Source organism: Musca autumnalis, unplaced genomic scaffold, assembly GCF_047663935.1.
Source record: "Musca autumnalis isolate F117 unplaced genomic scaffold, ASM4766393v1 scaffold_5, whole genome shotgun sequence".
Taxonomy (NCBI): domain Eukaryota; kingdom Metazoa; phylum Arthropoda; class Insecta; order Diptera; family Muscidae; genus Musca; species Musca autumnalis.
Genome location: NW_027412088.1, coordinates 29,471,653 through 29,495,747, shown reverse-complemented (window position 1 = coordinate 29,495,747; position 24,095 = coordinate 29,471,653). Strand labels below are relative to the sequence as shown.

Sequence of the window (24,095 nt, the reverse complement as noted above, 5' to 3'; positions counted from 1 at the left end):
TTTTTGGAGCCTCTAAAGTGGCAATTGGGTGTGGGTTTTTTAAAGATTTTTTGGAGCCTCTAAAGTGGCAATTGGGCGTGGATTTTTTAAAGATTTTTTGGAGCCTCTAAAGTGGCAATTGGGTGTGGGTTTTTTAAAGATTTTTTGGAGCCTCTAAAGTGGCAATTGGGCGTGGATTTTTTAAAGATTTTTTGGAGCCTCTAAAGTGGCAATTGGGTGTGGGTTTTTTAAAGATTTTTTGGAGCCTCTAAAGTGGCAATTGGGTGTGGGTTTTTTAAAGATTTTTTGGAGCCTCTAAAGTGGCAATTGGGCGTGGATTTTTTAAAGATTTTTTGGAGCCTCTAAAGTGGCAATTGGGCGTGGATTTTTTAAAGATTTTTTGGAGCCTCTAAAGTGGCAATTGGGCGTGGATTTTTTAAAGATTTTTTGGAGCCTCTAAAGTGGCAATTGGGTGTGGGTTTTTTAAAGATTTTTTGGAGCCTCTAAAGTGGCAATTGGACGTGGATTTTTTAAAGATTTTTTCGAGCATCTGAAGTGGCAATTGAGCGTGGATTTTTTAAAGATTTTTTGGAGCCTCTAAAGTGGCAATTGGGCGTGGATTTTTTAAAGATTTTTTGGAGTCTCTAAAGTGGCAATTGGGTGTGGGTTTTTTAAAGATTTTTTGGAGCCTCTAAAGTGGCAATGGGGCGTGGATTTTTTAAAGATTTTTTGGAGCCTCTAAAGTGGCAATTGGGTGTGGGTTTTTTAAAGATTTTTTGGAGCCTCTAAAGTGGCAATTGGTCGTGGATTTTTTAAAGATTTTTTGGAGCCTCTAAAGTGGCAATTGGGTGTGGGTTTTTTAAAGATATTTTGGAGCCTCTAAAGTGGCAATTGGGCGTGGATTTTTTAAAGATTTTTTGGAGCCTCTAAAGTGGCAATTGGGTGTGGGTTTTTTAAAGATTTTTTGGAGCCTCTAAAGTGGCAATTTGGCGTGGATTTTTTAAAGATTTTTTGGAGCCTCTAAAGTGGCAATTGGGCGTGGATTTTTTAAATATTTTTCTAAGCCTCTAAAGTGGCAATTGGGCGTCGATTTTTTAAAGATTTTTCTAAGCCTCTCAAGTGGCAATTGGGCATGGATTGTTTAAAGATTTTTCGGAGCCTCTAAAGTGGTAATTGGGCGTGGATTTTTTAAAGATTTTTTGGAGCCTCTAAAGTGGCAATTGGGTGTGGGTTTTTTAAAGATTTTTTGGAGCCTCTAAAGTGGCAATTTGTCGTGGATTTTTTAAAGATTTTTCGGAGCCTCTAAAGTGGCAATTGGGGGATTTTTTAAAGATTTTTCTAAGCCTCTAAAGTGGCAATTGGGCGTCGATTTTTTAAAGATTTTTCTAAGCCTCTCAAGTGGCAATTGGGCATGGATTGTTTAAAGATTTTTCGGAGCCTCTAAAGTGGTAATTGGGCGTGGATTTTTTAAAGATTTTTCGGAGCCTCTAAAGTGGCAATTGGGCGTGGATTTGTTAAAGATTTTTCGGAGCCTCTAAAGTTGCAATTGGGCGTGGATTTTTTAAAGATTTTTCGGAGCCTCTAAAGTGGCATTTGGGCGTGGATTTTTTAAAGATTTTTCGGAGCCTCTAAAGTGGCAATTGGGCGTGGAATTTTTAAAGATTTTTCGGAGTCTCTAAAGTGCCAATTGGGCGTGGATTTTTTAAAGATTTTTCGGAGCCTCTAAAGTGGCAATTGGGCGTCGATTTTTTAAAGATTTTTCTAAGCCTCTCAAGTGGCAATTGGGCATGGATTGTTTAAAGATTTTTCGGAGCCTCTAAAGTGGTAATTGGGCGTGGATTTTTTAAAGATTTTTTGGAGCCTCTAAAGTGGCAATTGGGTGTGGGTTTTTTAAAGATTTTTTGGAGCCTCTAAAGTGGCAATTGGGCGTGGACTTTTTAAAGATTTTTTGGAGCCTCTAAAGTGGCAATTGGGTGTGGATTTTTTAAAGATTTTTTGGAGCCTCTAAAGTGGCAATTGGGCGTGGATTTTTTAAAGATTTTTTGGAGCCTCTAAAGTGGCAATTGGGTGTGGGTTTTTTAAAGATTTTTTGGAGCCTCTAAAGTGGCAATTGGGTGTGGGTTTTTTAAAGATTTTTTGGAGCCTCTAAAGTGGCAATTGGGCGTGGATTTTTTAAAGATTTTTTGGAGCCTCTAAAGTGGCAATTGGGCGTGGATTTTTTAAAGATTTTTTGGAGCCTCTAAAGTGGCAATTGGGTGTGGGTTTTTTAAAGATTTTTTGGAGCCTCTAAAGTGGCAATTGGGCGTGGATTTTTTAAAGATTTTTTGGAGCCTCTAAAGTGGCAATTGGGTGTGGGTTTTTTAAAGATTTTTTGGAGCCTCTAAAGTGGCAATTGGGCGTGGATTTTTTAAAGATTTTTTGGAGCCTCTAAAGTGGCAATTGGGTGTGGGTTTTTTAAAGATTTTTTGGAGCCTCTAAAGTGGCAATTGGGTGTGGGTTTTTTAAAGATTTTTTGGAGCCTCTAAAGTGGCAATTGGGCGTGGATTTTTTAAAGATTTTTTGGAGCCTCTAAAGTGGCAATTGGGCGTGGATTTTTTAAAGATTTTTTGGAGCCTCTAAAGTGGCAATTGGGTGTTGGTTTTTTAAAGATTTTTTGGAGCCTCTAAAGTGGCAATTGGGTGTGGGTTTTTTAAAGATTTTTTGGAGCCTCTAAAGTGGCAATTGGACGTGGATTTTTTAAAGATTTTTTCGAGCCTCTGAAGTGGCAATTGAGCGTGGATTTTTTAAAGATTTTTTGGAGCCTCTAAAGTGGCAATTGGGCGTGGATTTTTTAAAGATTTTTTGGAGTCTCTAAAGTGGCAATTGGGTGTGGGTTTTTTAAAGATTTTTTGGAGCCTCTAAAGTGGCAATGGGGCGTGGATTTTTTAAAGATTTTTTGGAGCCTCTAAAGTGGCAATTGGGTGTGGGTTTTTTAAAGATTTTTTGGAGCCTCTAAAGTGGCAATTGGGCGTGGATTTTTTAAAGATTTTTTGGAGCCTCTAAAGTGGCAATTGGGTGTGGGTTTTTTAAAGATATTTTGGAGCCTCTAAAGTGGCTATTGGGCGTGGATTTTTTAAAGATTTTTTGGAGCCTCTAAAGTGGCAATTGGGTGTGGGTTTTTTAAAGATTTTTTGGAGCCTCTAAAGTGGCAATTTGGCGTGGATTTTTTAAAGATTTTTTGGAGCCTCTAAAGTGGCAATTTGGCGTGGATTTTTTAAAGATTTTTCGGAGCCTCTAAAGTGGCAATTGGGCGTGGATTTTTTAAATATTTTTCTAAGCCTCTAAAGTGGCAATTGGGCGTCGATTTTTTAAAGATTTTTCTAAGCCTCTCAAGTGGCAATTGGGCATGGATTGTTTAAAGATTTTTCGGAGCCTCTAAAGTGGTAATTGGGCGTGGATTTTTTAAAGATTTTTCGGAGCCTCTAAAGTGGCAATTGGGCGTGGATTTGTTAAAGATTTTTCGGAGCCTCTAAAGTTGCAATTGGGCGTGGATTTTTTAAAGATTTTTCGGAGCCTCTAAAGTGGCATTTGGGCGTGGATTTTTTAAAGATTTTTCGGAGCCTCTAAAGTGGCAATTGGGCGTGAAATTTTTAAAGATTTTTCGGAGTCTCTAAAGTGCCAATTGGGCGTGGATTTTTTAAAGATTTTTCGGAGCCTCTAAAGTGCCAATTGGGCGTGGATTTTTTAAAGATTTTTCGGAGCCTCTAAAGTGCCAATTGGGCGTGGATTTTTAAAGATTTTTTCGGAGCCTCTAAAGTGGCAATTGGGCGTGGATTTTTTAAAGATATTTTGGAGCCTCTAAAGTGGCTATTGGGCGTGGATTTTTTAAAGATTTTTTGGAGCCTCTAAAGTGGCAATTGGGTGTGGGTTTTTTAAAGATTTTTTGGAGCCTCTAAAGTGGCAATTGGGTGTGGGTTTTTTAAAGATTTTTTGGAGCCTCTAAAGTGGCAATTTGTCGTGGATTTTTTAAAGATTTTTCGGAGCCTCTAAAGTGGCAATTGGGGGATTTTTTAAAGATTTTTCTAAGCCTCTAAAGTGGCAATTGGGCGTCGATTTTTTAAAGATTTTTCTAAGCCTCTCAAGTGGCAATTGGGCATGGATTGTTTAAAGATTTTTCGGAGCCTCTAAAGTGGTAATTGGGCGTGGATTTTTTAAAGATTTTTCGGAGCCTCTAAAGTGGCAATTGGGCGTGGATTTGTTAAAGATTTTTCGGAGCCTCTAAAGTTGCAATTGGGCGTGGATTTTTTAAAGATTTTTCGGAGCCTCTAAAGTGGCATTTGGGCGTGGATTTTTTAAAGATTTTTCGGAGCCTCTAAAGTGGCAATTGGGCGTGAAATTTTTAAAGATTTTTCGGAGTCTCTAAAGTGCTAATTGGGCGTGGATTTTTTAAAGATTTTTCGGAGCCTCTAAAGTGCCAATTGGGCGTGGATTTTTTAAAGATTTTTCGGAGCCTCTAAAGTGCCAATTGGGCGTGGATTTTTAAAGATTTTTTCGGAGCCTCTAAAGTGGCAATTGGGCGTGGATTTTTTAAAGATTTTTCGGAGCATCTAAAGTGGCAATTGGGCTTGGATTTTTTAAAGATTTTTTCGGAGCCTCTAAAGTGCCAATTGGGCGTGGATTTTTTAAAGATTTTTTCGGAGCCTCTAAAGTGCCAATTGGGCGTGGATTTTTTAAAGATTTTTCGGAGCCTCTAAAGTGCCAATTGGGCGTGGATTTTTTAAAGATTTTTCGGAGCCTCTAAAGTGCCAATTGGGCGTGGATTTTTTAAAGATTTTTCGGAGCCTCTAAAGTGCCAATTGGGCGTGGATTTTTTAAAGATTTTTCGGAGCCTCTAAAGTGCCAATTGGGCGTGGATTTTTTAAACATTTTTCGGAGCCTCTAAAGTGCCAATTGGGCGTGGATTTTTTAAAGATTTTTCGGAGCCTCTAAAGTGCCAATTGGGCGTGGATTTTTTAAAGATTTTTCGAAGCCTCTAAAGTGGCAATTGGGCGCGGATTTTTTAAAGATTTTTCGGAGCCTCTAAAGTGGCAATTGGGCGTTGATTTTTTAAAGATTTTTCGGAGCCTCTAAAGTGGCAATTGGGCGTGGATTTTTTAAAGATTTTTTGGAGCCTCTAAAGTGGCAATTGGGCGTGGATTTTTTAAAGATTTTTCGGAGCCTCTAAAGTGGCAATTGGGCGTGGATTTTTTAAAGATTTTTTGGAGCCTCTAAAGTGGCAATTGGGCGTGGATTTTTTAAAGATTTTTTGGAGCCTCTAAAGTGGCAATTGAGCGTGGATTTTTTAAAGATTTTTCGGAGCCTCTAAAGTGGCAATTGGGCGTGGATTTTTTAAAGATTTTTCGGAGCCTCTAAAGTGGCAATTGGGCGTGGATTTTTTAAAGATTTTTCGGAGCCTCTAAAGTGGCAATTAGGCGTGGATTTTTTAAAGATTATTCGGAGCCTCTAAAGTGGCAATTGGGCGTGGATTTTTTAAAGATTATTCGGAGCCTCTAAAGTGGCAATTGGGCGTGGATTTTTTAAAGATTTTTCGGAGCCTCTAAAGTGGCAATTGGGCGTGGATTTTTTAAAGATTTTTCGGAGCCTCTAAAGTGGCAATTGGGCGTGGATTTTTTAAAGATTTTTCGGAGCCTCTAAAGTGGCAATTGGGCGTGGATTTTTTAAAGATTTTTCGGAGCCTCTAAAGTGGCAATTGGGCGTGGATTTTTTAAAGATTTTTCGGAGCCTCTAAAGTGGCAATTGGGCGTGGATTTTTTAAAGATTTTTCGGAGCCTCTAAAGTGGCAATTGGGCGTGGATTTTTTAAAGATTTTTCGGAGCCTCTAAAGTGGCAATTGGGCGTGGATTTTTTAAAGATTTTTCGGAGCCTCTAAAGTGGCAATTGGGCGTGGATTTTTTAAAGATTTTTCGGAGCCTCTAAAGTGGCTATTGGGCGTTGATTTTTTACAGATTTTTCGGAGCCTCTAAAGTGGCAATTGGGTGTGAATTTTTTAAAGATTTTTCTAAGCCTCTAAAGTGGCAATTGGGCGTGGATTTTTTAAAGATTTTTCGGAGCCTCTAAAGTGGCAATTGGGCGTGGATTTTTTAACGACTTTTCTAAGCCTCTAAAGTGGCAATTGGGCGTCGATTTTTTAAAGATTTTTCCGGAGCCTCTGAAGTGGCAATTGGGCGTGGATTTTTTAAAGATTTTTCGGAGCCTCTATAGTGGCAAGTGGGCGTGGATTTTTTAAAGATTTTTCGGAGCCTCTAAAGTGGCAATTGGGCGTGGATTTTTTAAAGATTTTTCGGAGCCTCTAAAGTGGCAATTGGGCGTGGATTTTTTAAAGATTTTTCGGAGCCTCTAAAGTGGCAATTGGGCGTGGATTTTTTAAAGATTTTTTGGAGCCTGGATTTTTTAAAGATTTTTTCGGAGCCTCTAAAGTGGCAATTGGGCGTGGATTTTTTAAAGATTTTTCGGAGCCTCTAAAGTGGCAATTGGGCGTTGAGTTTTTTAAAGATTTTTCGGAGCCTCTAAAGTGGCAATTGGGCCTGGATTTTTTAAAGATTTTTCGGAGCCTCTAAAGTGGCAATTGGGCGTGGATTTTTTAAAGATTTTTCGGAGCCTCTAAAGTGGCAATTGGGCGTGGATTTTTTAAAGATTTTTCGGAGCCTCTAAAGTGGCAATTGGGCGTGGATTTTTTAAAGATTTTTCGGAGCCTCTAAAGTGGCAATTGGGCGTGGATTTTTTAAAGATTTTTCGGAGCCTCTAAAGTGGCAATTGGGCGTGGATTTTTTAAAGATTTTTCGGAGCCTCTAAAGTGGCAATTGGGCGTGGATTTTTTAAAGATTTTTCGGAGCCTCTAAAGTGGCAATTGGGCGTGGATTTTTTAAAGATTTTTCGGAGCCTCTAAAGTGGCAATTGGGCGTGGATTTTTTAAAGATTTTTCGGAGCCTCTAAAGTGGCAATTGGGCGTGGATTTTTTAAAGATTTTTCGGAGCCTCTAAGGTGGCAATTGGGCGTGGATTTTTTAAAGATTTTTTGGAGCCTGGATTTTTTTAAAGATTTTTCGGAGCCTCTAAAGTGGCAATTGGGCGTGGATTTTTTAAAGATTTTTTGGAGCCTGGATTTTTTAAAGATTTTTCGGAGCCTCTAAAGTGGCAATTGGGCGTGGACTTTTTAAAGATTTTTCGGAGCCTCTAAAGTGCCAATTGGGCGTGGATTTTTTAAAGATTTTTCGGAGCCTCTAATGTGGCAATTGGGCGTGGATTTTTAAAGATTTTTCGGAGCCTCTAAAGTGGCAATTGGGCGTGGATTTTTTAAAGATTTTTCGGAGCCTCTAAAGTGGCAATTGGGCGTGGATTTTTTAAAGATTTTTCGGAGCCTCTAAAGTGGCAATTGGGCGTGGATTTTTTAAAGATTTTTCGGAGCCTCTAAAGTGGCAATTGGGCGTGGATTTTTTAAAGATTTTTCGGAGCCTCTAAAGTGGCAATTGGGCGTGGATTTTTTAAAGATTTTTCGGAGCCTCTAAAGTGGCAATTGGGCGTGGATTTGTTGGAGCCTGGATTTTTTAAAGATTTTTCGGAGCCTCTAAAGTGGCAATTGGGCGTGGATTTTTTAAAGATTTTTCGGAGCCTCTAAAGTGGCAATTGGGCGTGGATTTTTTAAAGATTTTTCGGATCCTCTAATGTGGCAATTGGGCGTGGATTTTTTAAAGATTTTTCGGAGCCTCTAAAGTGGCAATTGGGCGTGGATTTTTTAAAGATTTTTCGGAGCCTCTAAAGTGGCAATTGGGCGTGGATTTTTTAAAGATTTTTTGGAGCCTCTAAAGTGGCAATTGGGCCTGGATTTTTTAAAGATTTTTCGGAGCCTCAAAAGTGGCAATTGGCAGTGGATTTTTTAAAGATTTTTCGGAGCCTCTAAAGTGGCAATTGGGCGTGGATTTTTTAAAGATTTTTCGGAGCCTCTAAAGTGGCAATTGGGCGTGGATTTTTTAAAGATTTTTCGGAGCCTCTAAAGTGGCAATTGGGCGTGGACTTTTTAAAGATTTTTCGGAGCCTCTAAAGTGGCAATTGGGCGTGGATTTTTTAAAGATTTTTCGGAGCCTCTAAAGCGGCAATTGGGCCTGGATTTTTTAAAGATTTTTCGGAGCCTCTAAAGTGGCAATTGGCAGTGGATTTTTTAAAGATTTTTCGGAGCCTCTAAAGTGGCAATTGGGCGTGGATTTTTTAAAGATTTTTCGGAGCCTCTAATGTGGCAATTGGGCATGGATTTTTTAAAGATTTTTCGGAGCCTCTAATGTGGCAATTGGGCGTGGACCTTTTAAAGATTTGGCGTAGAGACTATTTTTTGTTATTTTGCTAGAAAAGTTGTCGGTCGTACTCGGGAGCAAGTGCAGGCGAAAATGCATTTGCAAACGTGCATTTGCAAAAATCATTTTTTTGTTTGTTTTTCTTTCTTTGATATTAAACGACGACTCGCAATGCACTAACTAAAGCTTTTGTGTAATTCTTCATACCCCTCTAACAACCCTCTTCCCAATCACCCCAGAAACCGACAATCATTCATTCCACAATTGCTTAGAGTACATTTAGTTGTTATAACTATTACTATTGTTGTAGTTGTTGTTGTTTTTTTTCGCTATTAAACTAATATTTGTAGTTTGTGATGTGAACTATTGTCGAGCTGAGTTGAGTTGAGTGAGTGAAGAATCGTTGGCTGGCTGTTTCGTTCGTTCGTTAGATGATAGTTTTGTTGAAAATAATTTGTCGTTTATAGTTCGTCGTTAGTTGTTTGTATCTATGAGCGTGTAGTCGCTGGATGGCTGAATGTATGTATGTAAGTTTGTCTATATAGTTGGTGGATTGTGTGCGTTGGAATGCCCTAAGAGGAAATCACATGATTTCATAAGTTTGTTTTTGTTGTCGTTTTTTTCTATTTTCCATTACTAGTTTTTGAAGGGAAAAAGCATTGTTCTTGTTTTGTTTTTCTCGTGATTATTTTCCAGTTTATTTTTTGTTTTTCTGTGTTCAATTATTTTTTGTTAAAACATATTTCCTTAATGAAGCTTTGAAATATTTTCATTTCAATTGGTTATTGTTTTCTGTTTTTTTATTTGTTATTTTTACCTTTTCATTAAAAACGACCAATGTTTTGGGGCCCTCCTTTTTCCAACGTCATTATCATCATCATTGCCCACTACCAACCTCTAACTGTGCCGTGCCGTTGTACCACTGACACAGTAGCAGTAATTCGTGTGAAATTTAGCATTGAAATACAATTGAGCTGTTTTCTACAGCAAATCAATTATGACGTCACTTTGTGAGATCTCTATTGAATGTTGAGTAGTCGAAATCATTCGAAATCATGCTGTCAATATAAAATACATACATACATATGTTTGTGTGTACTTTGTACAGTAATGTTTACTTTGTCTGTCCTTAAGAATTATTTCCAAATTCTTTCGTAGGGCCCATCATGTCAATATGTCGTCGCTGGTGATTGAGATGTTATTTGCAAATGTTATATTTGCTTAGTATTGAAATGTCTGACGCGAGTTCTAATACTGAAAACCCCACAGCAAATTGCTATACACATTTCTTCCGTATTTGGAGTGTATGTCACTTCCTATTAGTGGCGTCGTTCTATGTAATACACACCATTCCAACTTGGCGATAAGAAAAAGGTTACATTGGGCAAATTTTTGTTCCAGAATCTGCGAGAATGTGAATGAGAATCTGAGAACATGACGAGAGTACGTACCATAACTCGCCAACCGATTTGGTCCAAACTTTGCACATCGTAATATTTCGGTTCACTCTTTCGGGAACCCCTCACACAAAATTTCACAAAGGTGCAGTTTAAGGATATGTCTTGGATTGTTTTGATTTTTTGCAGCTGGGCAAAATCCTGCGAAAATGACTGGTTAGCAAAATGTGTATGAAAAATGTCCTGGTCAGACGGTATACATACAAAACTGGGTCCGCGTTTGTTGTTTAAAAATCCACGTTGGTGTAGGTAAAAAAGCCCTCAAAATATTCTTTAAAAATCCACGTTTGTGTAGGTCAATAAAGTCCTCAAAATATTTTTTTAAAAATCCACTTTTGTGTAGGTCGATAAAGCACTCAAAATATTCTTAAAAAATCCAAGTTTGCGTGGGTCAATAAAGCCCTCAAGATATTCTTTAAAAAATCCACGTTTCTATAAGTCAATAAAGATCTCAAATAATTCTTTAAAGATCCACTTTCGTGTAAGTCAATAAAACCCTCAAAATATTATTTAAAAATCCACGTTTTTGTAGGTCAAAAAAGCACTCAAAATATTCTTTAAAAATCCACGTTTGTGTAGGTCAATTAAGCCCTTAAAATATTCTCAAAAAATTCAAATTTGTATAGGTCAAAGAACCCCCAGAATATTCTTTAAAAATCCACGTTTTTGTAGGTCAATAAAGTCCTCAAAATATTTTTTAAAAATCCACGTTTGTGTAGGTCAATAAAGCCCTCAAAATATTCTTAAAAAATCCAAGTTTGTGTGGGTCAATAAAGCCCTCAAGATATTCTTTAAAAAATCCAAGTTTGTGTGGGTCAATAAAGCCCTCAAGATATTCTTTAAAAAATCCACGTTTGTATAGGTCAATAAAGATCTCAAAAAATTCTTTAAAGATCCACTTTCATGTAAGTCAATAAAACCCTCAAAATATTCTTTAAAAATCCACGTTTGTATAGGTCAATTAAGCCCTTAAAATATTCTCAAAAAATCCACATTTTTATAGGTCAAAGAGCCCCCAAAATATTCTTAAAAAATCCACATTTGTGTAGGTCAATAAAGCCGTCAAAATATTCTTAAAAATCCACATTTGCGTAGGTCAATAAAGCCCTCAAAATATTCTTTAAAAATCCACGTTTGTGTATGTCAATAAAGCTCTCAAAATATTCTTTAAAAATCCAATTTTGTGTAGGTCAATAAAGCCCTCAAAATATTGTTTAAAAATCAACGTTTGTGTAGGTCAATAAAGCCCACAAAATATTCTTTAAAAATCCACGTTTGTGTAGGTCAATAAAACCCTCAAAATATTCTTTAAAAATCCACGTTTTTGTAGGTCAATAAAACCCTCAAAACATTCCTTAAAAGTCACGTTCGTGAAGGTCAACAAAGCCCTTAAAATATTCTTTAAAAATCCACGTTTGTGTAGGTCAAAGAGCCCCCAAAATATTCTTTAAAAATCCACATTTGTGTAGGTCAATAAAGCCCTCAAAATATTCTTTAAAATCCACGTTTGTTTAGGTCGATAAAGTCCTCAAAATATTCTATAAAAATCCACATTTTCGTAGGTCAATAAAACCCTCAAAATATGCTTAAAAACTCACGCTTGTGTGGGTCAATGAAGCCCTCAAGATATTCTTTAAAAAATCCACGTTTGTGTAGGTCAATAAAACCCTCAAAATATTCTTAAAAAAATTCACATTTGTGTAGGTCAATAAAACCCTCAAAATATTCTTTAAAAATCCACGTTGGTGTATCACAAAAAATGCCTCAAAATATTTTTAAAAAATTCACTTTTGTGTAGGTCAATAAAGCCCTTAAAATATTCTTTAAAAATCCACGTTTGTGTAGGTCAATAAAGCCCTCAAAATATTCTTTAAAATCCACGTTTATGAAGGTCAATAATGCCCTCTAAATATTCTTTAAAAATCCACGTTTTTGTAGGTCAAAGAGCCCCCAAAATATTCTTTAAAAATCCACGTTTGTGTAGGTCAATAAATAAACCCCTCAAAATATCCTTTAAAAATCAACTTTTGTGTAGGTCAATACAGCGCTCAAAATATTTTTTAAAAATCCACGTTTGTATAGGCCAATAAAGCACTAAAAATATTCGTTTAAAAATCAGCGTTTCTGACAAAAAAGGGGACCGTTTGACATATGGAGTCATTGATCTTTGGGGGTATGAGTACCAAACCATGTTCTGTCAGGATATGCCGGACAGCTTCGTTTACATTGAGAAACGGGAGTAATTGAGAACTCACCTTTTCTGAAGTACTTTTCGACGGCGGCAAATCCCTTCAGTGTAATGCTGGCTTACATTTCCATGAAAAAACTTCTCTACAAGTGGTGTTGTAAGACAAGCCCTTCGGACTCATCGATTCAAAGTAGGTCCTGGCTCAATGCAATATGAATCGGTGTGCACTCATAGATAAAAGAAGTCTCCCTTGTCCCGTGGGGCATGTTGTTGGAATATATGTACATATGTATTTATGGTTGATCGGGGAGATTTTTAAAGCGACTGCATCATAAACAGTTATTACCGGAATTTTGTTAACCTTATTAGTCTCCATCGGCGGTGATTTAGCAAGCAGTTCTTCGGAGTTGGTCCATTTTTAGACAGATTCCGACTTCAGTCTAATTTCTTTCAAGACTCCGACTTTATTGAATCGTTTCGTCACCACAATTTGAGTGTAGATGGGGTTCCCACCGAGGACGAACGCTCTTGGGATATTCAGACTATTAGTCAGACTTATAAGTAAAAAATGTTTTTTTTTTTTTATAGAACAAACGGGCTCATAATAAGCCTTCTGTAGCTCTTCTATGGAATAGGATACCTCATAAGATCTGGAGTATAGGAGATCTGGTAAGAGGTCTTATATAGCCTTCATAAGATGTCTTTGATTGGAATAGTAAACCACCTAAGAGGTCTTCTGTGGATTAGTAATACAATAATAATTGTTCCACAAACATCCCATACGGGACAAGGGAGACTTCTCTCATATCAATGAGTGCACCCCGGGTTCATATTAGCTCAATGATATGGGACCTACCGTTTATTGCCGAGTCCGAACGGCGTGTCTTAAGACACCACTTGTAGAGAAATTTTACATGGCTGAAATACTCAGGAAATGTCGCCAACATTACTGAGGGGTATTTTGCACCGTTGAAATTGGCGATATTGTCTGGCCTGGGAATCAAACCCACGACCTTCAGCGTGCAAGGCGGGTTTGCATACCATTTCATCATGGCGGCATCCCTTCTGTGGAATAGCAACCTCATAAAAGGTCTTCTATGGCATAGTAGAGCTGATACGAGTGCTTCTCCTCTGGAATTTTAGACCTCATAAGAGCTCTTCAGTGGAGTAGTACAACTTTTCAATTCAATTCAATGTTTCTTTATTTTCATATTACGTTATAATATGTATAATATTGACAAACATAAGTATCTTACGAATAATAAAGAATTTTTCAGCATGGTTTTTAAAACCGTCTGCTGGAACATTGAGTTTATATTAATGGCTAATTTCAGAATTTTAGTAATTGAACTCATTTATTAAGCTTTTTCTATATTTTAATGCATCTTTTAAAAATTGGAGTAATGGCAACCAGCAAAAATCTTCACCTCCATTTAAAATGCTGATAACATCATTATTAAGTAGTTGATTTTTGTTGAAATATTTTAAGCGAAAACTCCTAAGTATAAGACATCGGCCAATGAAATGGTCTAATGTTTCTGGTTCACCCATGTTACACAGCGAACATCGCAGCTCATCTGCATTTGTATTTTTATTAGCATTTAGCCATAGTACATCACCTCTTACTTTCATTAAAAGGGATATTTATTCTTGGATTAACGCATCGTGACAATAAAGTGGACCAATGCTAAAATTGAGGTATTTATAAAATGGGGGTTCACTTCGTTGTGCTCTTTCAATATATGTGTTGAAGGAATTGTCTTTTATTGCAGTCAACAGCCTCTATGAACCGTATATCCAAAATATTTTGTTCACATGGATGTTATCATGATCAATGTTATAAGCAGCTAGCTGGGACTTAAAATCTTTGAACCACGATATATTTTTGTTCAAAAGTTCCTTTCCGAGAACATGAGGCAATCTATGACTTTCTAGATCAAATATGACTCTTGCCAAATATTGTAAATGGATGGAATACGTATATACATATGTATGAACCCAGGTTCATATCCTGTTTATATTGCGATGACATAATTTGAGGTGGAATGCGGCAGCTTCAATAATTTTATTGATAAAATATCGATATAATTTTTCTACCTCATTGAAATATCAGTTTCCCCAAACTTGTGCCCCATAACTATGAATCGTTTTTCCAAGTAGAGTTCAGGGAAATTTTAGTAGCTTCATCTTTTTTAGCAAATGTTTCGTAAATGATATCTTAGGTGTTAAGAGCATTCCAAGGTATTTATATTCATTCACTATTCTTATTGTTTCTCCATTAAATGACCATTTTTCGTTTACTGCAAGTTTGCCTCCTTGACGATTTTTCTTGGTTAACTTTTATTCCCCACAAGGAGCAATATGCTTCCAGATTAGGTATCATACGGTGTAGAGTTATTGGATTATCCGCCAGTATAACAATGTCATCTGCGTACATTAATAGTCTGATGTTTACATCGTCGATATTGAGACCTCCTTCAAGACTATCATGTAAATCATTCAGATAAATAGCGAATAGTGATGGCGATAACAAACAGCCCTGTTTAACGCCAGTGCGTGTTTTAAAATAATCATACATTTGGGTTCCTGATCAAACAGCCGATTTTGTATTTTCATAACTTTTTTTTTTGATAAAGTTGACTATTTTTGGTGTCAGTTCGATTTCGTATAGCTTATATATAAGAAGATCCCTTGGCACTCTATCGAAAGCAGCTTTAAAATCAACGAAGAAAGCATACACTTTTTTGTTTTCGCTTAGTTTTAGGTTTATTTAAGCTGCCAAATTAAAAATATTATCTACTGTTGAGTAGCCTTACCTGAATCGCGCTTGGTACTCCTTTATTATATTGTTTCTATTTAGCCATTCTGATATTCTGCTGTTGAACATTCCCATCATAACTTTTCCAATGCAATTCATGAATGTAATTCCTCGATAGTTGTTTACATTATTTACATCTCCTTTCTTATGAATTGTGAATATTACACCATTACGAAATATTTCAGTCATCAAGTCCATTCAGGATATTGTTAAATGCATTACATATTGTTTCCAAGAAGTTATCAGTTGCATTTATAAGGAACTCATAAGAAACTCGATCTTCACCTGGCGCTTTATTTGCCTTGACCTTTTTAAGTTGTTCTTTCATTTCTCTGACCGTGAAATATCTGTCCAATAGTGGGTCTGATATGTTGTTGGGGGGCATAATGAATTGGAGTGACATTGCAAATGGGATTTAGTAGACATTCAAAGTAGTAGTAGAGGTCTTGTGTGGAATAGTAAACCACATAAGAGATCTTCTGTGGAAGAGTAGACCTCATAAAAGGTCTTCTATGGCATAGTAGAGTCTACTAAGATGACCTCATTAGAGGACTTCTATGAACTAGTAGACCTCACAAGAGGTCTTCTGCGGAAAAGTAGACATGAGAAAAGGTCTTATATGGCATAGTAGACCTGATAAGAGGTCTTATATGGCATAGTAGACCTCATAAGAGTTCTTCTATGGCACAGTGGACCTCATAAGAGGTCTTCTGTGGAATTGTAGACTTCATAAGAGCTCTTCTATGGAATAGTACACCCTAAAAGAGGTCTACTATGGCATAGTAGACCTCAGAAGTGGTCTTCTACGGAACAGGGGCTGGATTCCTGTTCTATGAAAATTTGGAATGAAAAATATTTCCTTTATAATTTTTTTCATTTGACAGTTTTTTCCTTTATAAAAGTTTTTTTCAAATGTTCATAGAAATAGAATTGAGCCCCAGTATAGCTCATAAAAGGTGTTCTGTGGAATAGAATAGAGACCTCATAAAAGGTCTTCTGTGGGATAGTAGACCTTCTATGGAATAGTAGACCTCATTAGAGGACTTCTATGAACTAGTAGACCTCATAAGAGGTCTTTTATGGAATAGTAGACCTCATAAGAGGTTTTCCATGGTATAGTAGACCTCATAAAGGGTCTTCTATGGACTATTAGACCTCATAAGAGGTCTTCTATGGAATAGAATAGAGACCTCATAAAAGGTCTTCTGTGGGATAGTAGACCTTCTATGGAATAGTAGACCTCATTAGAGGACTTTTATGAACTAGTAGACCTCATAAGAGGTCTTTTATGGAATAGTAGACCTCATAAGAGGTTTTCCATGATATAGTAGACCTCATAAGAAGAATAGTATACCTCATGAGAGGACTTCTATGAAATAGTAGACCTCATATAGGGCATCTCACATGAAGTTTTTTTAGAACGGGAGATCTCTTAAGAGGCCTTCCACGGGTTGGGAAGACCTCATATAAGGTTTCCTGCAGAAAAGAAAACAACAGAAGAGCTCTTTTTTGCATATGAAATCTTATCTTTTAGATTAGGATACCTCATAACAGGAGACCTTATAAGGGTGTTCTTCTCAAAAGTAGTTTTGTTTCGAATGGGAGATCTCATAAGATATCCATATCCTGTAGAAGACTTCATAAAAGGGTTTTCATAGATTTGGAGACTTCCGTATCTTCTTCTATTGTATAGGAGACCTCATACAATTTCTTGTTTAGGATAGGAGATCTCATAAACCTCATAAGAGGCCTTCTATAGATTTAGGGACCTCATACGGGGTCTTCCATTAAACAGGAGAAGTCATAAGAGGCCTTCTATTGAACAGGATATGGAGAACAAGTGAGCCAAGGCTATAGTCGGGTCGGGGCCGACTATGTGATACCCTACACCATTACCCCTGTGTATAAGTTTTTGACTGGCAAAATTCAAAAAATTAAAATTGGGATAGTTTAGCGCATTTGCTCTGAATGTCTTCATTAATACAGGTCAATTTTGTTGAAACGCATTTAAGTGCATCGTCAGTACAACTCAAATAAAAAAATGTTAAAGTGAGATGTACGCCAACCATCAATAATTTTCGCTTTGAAATAAAACTTTCACTTTTTCTCCAAATAAGGTTTTTACCCATTCCGACCCCTGAATATTACCCGACCATCTCCAATAGGCTTCTCCATTTTTAGGACCCCCATTAACACCCAAAATTTCGTGACGATCCAATCAAAATTGCGACGTGTAGCGTGATTACAAAAAAATTAAAAAATGGGATGTATTACCGACAATTGCGATATCTCCGTTATTTTGCCACCTACGCCAACCTGATTTACATCATTGTAAAGATGGGATTTTCCACTTTCATAGTCAGACTTTGCTTTTGAAAGGTCCCTAACCAAAGCTGTGATATTCGTCATTATTATTACAATAGCAAAAATGAAAAGTTGTTATATTAGCGGCTATTGCGATATCTTCGTTGTTTGACCACTTACGACAACCTACGTTACATAGTTTGAAATGTGATATTTTCACTTTCATTAGAAGGTTTTGCTTTTAATATACCCCTTATAGATGCGAAGATATTCGCTTTGAAATAAAACATTGACTTTTGCTCCAAATAAGTTTTTTTGCCCATTCCGACCCCTGAATATTGCCCAACCATCACCAAAATCAATAGGCTCCTTCCTCTGTAGGACCCCCAATAACCCCTCGTGACGATCCGATCAAAATTGCGACCTGTAGCGTGATTACAAAAAAATGGAAAAATTGGATGTATTACCGACTATTGCGATATCTCCGCTACTTTGCCACCTACGCCAACCTACGTTGCACCATGGTAAAGATGGGATTTTCTACTGTCATAGTCAGACTTTTCTTTTGGAAAGTCGCCAACCAAAGCTGTGATATTCGTCATTATAACCAAAATCGCAAAAATGAAAAGTTGGGTTTAATTTGCGGCTATTGCGATATCTTCGTTGTTTGACAACCTACGACAACCTTCTTTACATCGTTAGAAAGGTGATATTTTCCACTTTCATTAGCAGGTTTGCAGGTTTTGCTTTTGGTATACCCCTTATGGAAGCTGAGATATTTTCTTTGGAAAAAACGTTAACTTTTCTCCAAATAAGTTTTTTGCCCATTCCGACCCCTAACTATTGTCCGACCATCACCAAAATCAGTAGGCTTTTTCCGCTCCGGGACCCTCATCAACACCCAAAATTTGGTGACGATCCTACCAGAATTGCGACCTGTAGTGTGATTACAAGGTTTAGATGGACAGTCGGACGGACACACATAACCAGGTCGACTCAGCTCGTCGAGACAATCATTTTGGTATATATAAATATGGGGCTACGACCATTATTTCGATGCGTTACAAACTTTTTGGGCAAAATCAACTTATAATACCCTCCTCACATAGTGGTGTAGGGTATAATAAAAAAAAATTATAGCTTGTCCGATTGCTTCACTGTATAAGTCAAGACCCATATCTCGGGAAGTATGATTTTCCCCGACATTTAATTTCTTATCGCCGACAAGAAGTTAGAACCCGATGACTACGAAGAGATTCCATTTCACAGAGCTACAATTTGATTCTAATTAATCTCTTTGATGTTAAAGAAGTACCTATCCACTTGACACTTTTGGGAAAGCTTGTGGGACACTTGAAATCTACCAATAAGAAACACTTGAGGGTCCGAGGAGCTTCTCAGTCCTCTGAGATCAATTAAAACTTAGTTGTTGTTGTTTATTATTTTTGTGTTTTGTTATTTCCAAAATAAATTCACTTGGCACAGATATTACAAAACATAAATCTAGGTTTGTTTTTACTATGGAAGAAAGAAAGAAGAAAAAAAAAAACATCATCATTTCCACAGATACAGAAGCAAACATACACACAGATACACTCTGTTTTATCAAGTATATGTGAGTGTGTGTGTGCAAGTTTGAAATAAATTTACAATGTACACAAAACATGTAATAGAAATGATGTTACACGATAGAGGAAAAAACACAAATGAGAACACACTTCCATAAAGCAACGAAAGAAAGAACGAACAAACGAACGAAGAAAGAAAGAATGGATAAAGGAAAATAGCAATAGAATCGAGGCAAAGAGTTGAAGAATGAAGCTTTTTAGTTTAGCGAGAGCGCGCAAGTGTTCTCGGTTATGTACTCACAACCCCTTTTTGTTTGAAATAACCGAATGGCCACATAGAGGAGAAATAAGGAGAAGTGTAGCACTAAGGAACAGAATTTCATGGTAATTTTTGATTAATTTTTTGTAAAGTGTTTAGAATTGTGGGAAAAGAAAATTTATAGAAATGTAGAAGAGATGTAGTTACAAAGTGCTAAAGAGCGGGAAGTGTTAGAAAATGTGTTCCCATGCCTTTTGCTGTATGTAAATCTCAAAAAAGGGGAAAAAGCTTTATCCCCTTTTTCTGGCCAATTTTCAATAGTTTTGTATCTGTGTGTCGCCTATGTGTAATGCAATGGTGGTTGTGTGTGTACTGATTCCCAAGAGAGCAATAGAAGCAGCAAGCAAAGAAGAACTTAAAATATGGGTTAGTTATATACAACAAACATTGTTGTTGCTGGGGTACTTTTTTATGAAAAATATGTGGCGTATACTACACACACACGCTCATACAAATAACTGCAAACACACAGATACTACACACAATCAACCACACAACCCAACTGACACACTTACTGGCTGGTTGGCTGGCTTGTTTTGCGCCGAGTTGTGTGCTGGCATTTTGGAAAGAAACTAAAGAAATACAGAAATGAAGGAAGATAGAAGAACGAAGAAAAAGAGGCAAAAAAAAGTGCCAAAGCAACAGCAGTCAGTTCAGTTTTACACGCGTTTTTCTATTCTACAAATCATTCGTTTAACATTCGTGGTCGCGTACGGTTCATTTTGGGAATTACAACGCTTGGCCAAAAAGTTTGCTTGAGAAACCCACTTCAAAAAGAAGGCCACTTGGAATTCAAAAAAAGAAAAAAAAACTTTAAAGATACAAATTTTTTCAAACTACACTGAACAAAAAAAAAACAGATGTGAAAATATAGAAAAAAGATCTCAAACAAAGAAAAACAAATTTGGAACAGAAAAATAAAAACACAAAAATTGAAGACAAAAATCAAAGCATTGAATTCTAATACGAAAGAAAATATAAAAAAAGTTCTAGAACAAAATATTGAAATGAATATAACAAGTTTTGCTTATTCAACTACCTCACATACCTGCAGTATTTGTGTTGCTATGCAAAGTTTCCAAACACGAAGTAAAACAAAGAGAAAATAACATGAACAAACGTACCGTACGCACGAATAACTTAAAAAAACTTTCAGTCCCAAAAAAACGATGCAGCGGAATTTTAAGAATATCTCTTAAGTCTTGTTGATGTCAAAATATTGAAAATAAGGAACATCCAAAACCATGGGATCTAAAGTTAAAGTGTTTGTACTTTAAAGTGGAGATGGTTGATGGTGGTGGTAAATAAACAACACTAATTGAAATTGCCAGGAAAAAATATTGGACTTGATATTGAAACAAAAATTTTCAAAGTGTAATTCACACAAGTTTACAAATTTTTGAATTGAGAAAAAAACAAATTACGTTTACCTACCTATTATGTTATTAATCGATTTGAAATCTTTGCAATGTCCGACGTTTTCATTAAGATTTCACTTTTATGAAATCTTTCAAAGTTTGCAGTTCTTAAAGTATCACTTCTTATTTTAGTTTCAAAAAATACTGTATACTGGTGTCATAAATCACAATTTGTTCACAGTCTTTTTCACTTTAAAACTTTTCTAAGTGGCTATGACTATGCGTCATTTTTTTTCCACCAAACTATATTTTTGCGTTGAATTTTTGACGCTTGGCCAAGTGTTGAAACACCAACAACAAAAAGACGAAAGAGAGAACGAAAAAAATCTATATTTCAAAGTTTTCTCGTGCACGTTCGTCGTTCTTTGAATGCCGAGGCAGGGTTGCCGTGTGACAAAAATTGTTAATTAAAAACAGGAAGAGCTTATATGCTCCGGAATTTTCGGGTTGCTGTGGTACAGTTGTATTTTTATGATATTGGAAATAATGTTGTTTTCCAAAATATTCTAGATTCAAAATTTGAAAGTTAATTGACCTTTAAAATTTGTGCTCTGTTCCAGAACCTGCAAGAAGCTACTATTTTTTACTACGATAACATTTTTTCCTTTTGTTTCCTTAGTAAATATTAGTAGATTCTTGCAGATCTGGAACAGACAATTGAATTAGTTTGCCAGTGAGATTGAAAGAGGTTTGGACATATGCAATTGAATTGACTATTTAAATCCATTGGATTTACTATATCCAGTATAATAGAAATGTGCTATTAGAAGCGGTCAGTGTCGATAACTCAAAAAATGAGTTAAAGAATCGCACAACAGAAGTCATACTTTTGAAGCTTTGGAATAACGAAAGCTTAAAAGAAGGAATAGTCAAATTTCTCTTCACAGAAGACAGGGGTTAGTCAGGGCTTTTGTCCAAACTTTGAAATCACTTCCTTAGTAATAGATAAATATTCTGTAAAATTGAAAACATAAATGGTCGTTTCTGGGAAGGAATAAGGAAATGTCAGAACCACATTTGAATTAGGTCGAACTTGGTCTTTAGTCTTTTACCAGAAATGACTTCAGCCAGAAAGCCAGCCGCTTATGTGTCGAGGCCTTAATAAGAATTAGTAGATTCTTGCAGTTCTGGAACAGACCAATTGACTAGAAAAATTGGAGAAAGTTTTCTCCTAAAATAAATATGCCTGTGATTCTGTAACTAATTTTTTACCGACAAAAAATCGTTAAAATAAAAATGCTTATAATTTCGGTATTTAACGATATTTTTCGGTAAGTTAGGGACCAATAAGAAGTAGTCGTAAAGTTCTACCGACAGCAAAAGCGTTGTCAACTTTAATTTAAACTTTTCTTTGATAATTTTGCGTTTTAATTTTACCGATTTTTGTCGGTAAGGCCATGTTTATATTATAGGCTTTTGCAGGGTTAACCTTCTTAATTAGGATTTACTTGACGTATACGTAAAGGAATTGACATTTGAAACCCAGTGGGTTTGTTAAATCCGCTTATATATAAACGTACTATAACTCAAAAAATTAGTTAGAGAATCGCACTACTGAAGATAAATGTCATCCAAAAAATTCTACCTCATTCGAACATTTTATTCGAAATACTAAAATCTTAATTCCCTAAAAGTACTGGGACTCAATTCTATGAAAATTTGAAATAAAAAAATATTTCCTTTATAATTTTTTTCGTTTGACAGTTTTTTCCTTTATAAAAGTTTTCATAGAAACAGAATTTTAGGTTTTTGTCGGGTTAACCTTTTTTATGAGAATTTTTTATTTGACGTATAGGCAACGGAATTGACTTTTAACCCAGTGGGTTTATTAAATCGGGTTATATAAAAAACGTACTGTCAGACGATTCGAAACTAGATTATGGACAGTTGAAGTGTTCTCTATATATTGTAAGCGTGTAGATATATAGACTGCCCAGTAGGCCTATTCTGTAAATTTTATCGATTGAACAGTTGTTAAAATTTCTTTTGTTTTTGTAACAACTACAAAACAAACAATTGAAATTGTTGTAAAATAAACAATGAGTAACGTTGTTAAAAAGTTACTGAATAGAGGGACAGATTTATTGTATTTAATTAGATTCAAAATAGCGACAAGAAGCTTAACATTTGTTGAATATTTCAATATTGCAATGCATAGAAGCAACTATGGCCAAAATAAATCCATTGTGAGGACTCTAAATGAATTTGAAATTGAATTTTAGAATAATTTTTAGACCATTAAATGCTATTTTTACGACGAAGAAACCAAACATATCCTTACGTTATCTTAGCATGGACTACATTTCGTTGCATTTCCAAATTTCTTTTCATATGAGACCACGAATATTGTTGCAGAAGGACCGCTGTTAAACCACTTAAAGCCACTGGTCGTTTAAACTCCACCAAAAATGGTTGCAAAAATTGACGTAAAACTTGGATATTTTCGCACATTTTTGTGGGGTTTTTTGCACTTTCTTATAGTATTGTTTATTATCTGTCATTATATGCTCATAAAGCTTTATTTGGCCTATGCATCTCCACGCAATTGGCCTAAATCGCAAGCAAATCAAAAAAAACTACTTTTTGTAATTTTCGACTTTTGATGAAAAATTAAATATGCATTTTTATGGCATAAATGTTACATTCATATAAAGTCAGGGATTTGTTAGGGGTATAGTAAGAGTATTTTCTCAATCAAAATCTAAGGGATTGGCATGGAAGAATACACCTATATTACCCTTCAAAGTTTTCGGGACTTAAACCCTCAACTCTGCACCAGTACGTTTCTCTACAACTGAAAAAAAATAAAAAAATAGAAGAATTTGTGCTGTCAACAGTTTTAGGAGGATACAGAAAATTTCTCATTATGTTTAATTTTCTGGTCACTCTTATTGACCTGTTTATCGACACAGAGTCAGCGGTTAAGGGAACTGATGAGGAAGTTTGGCTGCTTCCGAAACTATAGTCTTCTCTGCATCCGCTTTTTTTTTTTTTGTTTCTTCAAATATTGAAGCAACAAAATATGGACTTTAGCTGAAATAAATACACAACAAGTATTATTTGGCAGTCCAAAAGTACAAAGCCAACAATTAGAAGAAATTTTATAAAATTGGAGTCAATTTCTTACCGCATTCCAAGTTAATTGGTGTATAATGCAAGGAAAAGCTCTTCAAGGGGCAGTTTAATGAGCATTACAGTGTAGAATCATAATTCGTATTGAAAACCTTATTTTCATTTCTTGCTGCTGTATGAAACCCACGATATTCAGCATGCCTTTGTCCGACAGTGTCTACCACCTTTTAAAGGAATAATCAGGCTTACATATACCCCACAAGGTTTTCTGTCCTCTGGATGACCTTCCTCATCCGTTAGTGGTTGGAAATAGCTAATATGCATTCCCAAATGTGTGTTTCTCTTCCAAACCTCAACCTATGAATGTATATTAGGAACGCAAAAGAAGAATTGTTAACATTTCTAGGGCAACAATTCTAAAACCTGCAAGAGCCTACTATTTTTAAACCTTTTTCTTTTATAAATTTGTCAAATAAATTTAAAATTATAGATTCTGGAACAGAGAATTATAAAATTTATTAAGACGATTCGAATTCAAACCAAACTACTACCAAACTACTGTTTTTTGAAAAATATTTGATTCATTTTTGTTTTCAATCAAAACAATATTTTCTACAACAACAGGAGTTTGCAGTAATACAGATGGCTT

General features: G+C 36.0%; 1 protein-coding gene across 1 annotated transcript in view; it reads right to left on the bottom strand.

Moving 5' to 3' along the window:
* Positions 1-20,531, bottom strand: part of LOC141406407 (uncharacterized) — a 122,364-nt gene extending 101,833 nt beyond the window's left edge. The window contains exon 1 of the mRNA XM_073991768.1: positions 20,391-20,531. The gene's annotated coding sequence lies outside the window, so the exon portion shown is untranslated. The remainder of the gene's footprint in view (positions 1-20,390) is intronic.
* Between the last annotated feature and the right edge of the window lie 3,564 nt (positions 20,532-24,095).